The 1,778-nt window shown below is 42.0% G+C and overlaps 1 non-coding gene across 1 annotated transcript; it reads right to left on the bottom strand.

The window, feature by feature from the left end:
• Nucleotides 1–1,076: 1,076 nt before the first annotated feature.
• TRNAC-GCA lies at nucleotides 1,077–1,148 on the bottom strand. The gene has a single exon. It is a non-coding gene; the product is annotated as a tRNA-Cys (tRNA).
• Between the last annotated feature and the right edge of the window lie 630 nt (nucleotides 1,149–1,778).

Raw genomic sequence — 1,778 nt, 5'->3', positions numbered from 1 at the left:
GGAAGTGTTTCAAATGCAGAGAGCACAAAGTTAAAAGGAAGGCTGAAGGACACAGGAGAGTGCCATCCTTAGAAGGAGCTTCAGATGGAAACAGGTGGGGGTTTTGCTATACAGTGTCTGGATCTGCATACTGTGCTAAACCATGGTTTGTTTAACCCTAGTTAGTCAAATGAAGCACATTTGACAGAGTTCACCTCTGCACTGGCAGTTTCAATGTTGCTTGTAAATGTCTGCTTCTGATCACAATTGGTGAAATTTGGCAGACGAAAGACGAAAATGGCAAAAATAAGCTTTATTATATGTACCACCACCCATAAATAAGAAGGGGAAAAGATTTCTGCAGACTGTGAGTATGGTTTTTGTGTGTGTGTGTGTGTGTGTGTGTACACACGTACATATTCAGTTGTGGCATTAGTGGGATTCAAATCGGTTATGTGGGCGTGTCTTGATGGGAGTGGCAGCGGAAGGACACTGCAAAACCCCCATTCCTTCCCCACTCCTGGGGTAAGGATACTGCAAAATCCACATTCCTTCCCCACTCCTGGGGTAAGGATACTGCAAAATCCACATTCTCTCCCCACTCCTGGGGCAAGGATACTGCAAAATCCCCATTCTCTCCCTACTCCTGGGGCAAGGACACTGCAAAATCTTCATTCCCTCTGCAGGAAAGGAAATAAAGGAAAAAGGAGAAAGGAAAGAAGAAAGAGGAAAGGAGAGAGGAAAGGAAAAGAAAGGAGAAAGAGGAAAGGAGAGAGGAAAGGAAAGGAAAAGAAAGAAGGAAAGGAAAGAGAAGGGAAGGGAAGGGAAGGAAAAAGGTGCACGAAAAGAAAAAAGAAAATGGAAAGCAATGATCTATAATGACTTCCAACCTTCTCAGTCAACAGATAATTACAACCTTATCATCTCTCGGCCCTCTTGGATGTTATACAAATCTCTTTAGCCTGGCAGCTAATCTACTTTTTTTCTAATCTTCCGTCTCTTTGATTTCTTTGGGGAAAAACAGTGTCTCTTATAATCCAAGAAAGCTTCCCCTCGCTGTAATTTTATTTCAAAGAGAGAGAAAAAAACTCAAAATGAGGGGGCACCTGGATTTGAACCAGGGACCTCTTGATCTGCAGTCAAATGCTCTACCACTGAGCTATACCCCCTTGCTGCATTATGTTGCCTTAGCAAGCAAATGTACCGTTTCTTGGCTGTTCCTTTTTCTGACTAATCCTGACAGAGAGAAAGCTGTTCTCTCTTTTTTTTCTCATTTTAAATCATTGGGTTTCCACAAAGGATCCCTGTAGCCTCCTTATTTTGCTCCCCCTTCCCTCGCCCATATCTACGGGAGAGAAGTCTTTCAAAATTTTGAGCAGCATCTTGACATCGAATTCTTTATTGGCCCAGTGTGATTGGACACACAAGGAGTTTGTCTTTGGTGCAGATGCTCTCAGTGTACACAAAAGAAAAGATACATTCATCACGAATCATAAGGCACAACACTTAATGATAGTCACAGGGTACAAATAAACAATCAAATCAGACTAGAGAAACAATCAATATAAATCCTAAGGATACAAGCAACAAAGTTAATCATACAGGCATAAGTGGGAGGAGATGGGTGATAGGAACGATGAGAAGACTAATAGTAATGCAGACTTAGTAAATAGTTTGACAGTCTTGTAGGGATTAGTTGTTTAGCAGAGTGATGACATTGGGAAAAAAACTGTCCTTGTGCATCGTTGTTCTGGTGCGCAGTGCCCTATAGCGTCATTTGGGGGTAGGAGTTGAAATAA

The sequence above is a fragment of the Thamnophis elegans genome, chromosome 14 (assembly GCF_009769535.1).
Source record: "Thamnophis elegans isolate rThaEle1 chromosome 14, rThaEle1.pri, whole genome shotgun sequence".
Taxonomy (NCBI): Eukaryota; Metazoa; Chordata; class Lepidosauria; order Squamata; family Colubridae; genus Thamnophis; species Thamnophis elegans.
This window is presented reverse-complemented; position numbering and strand designations above follow the sequence as displayed.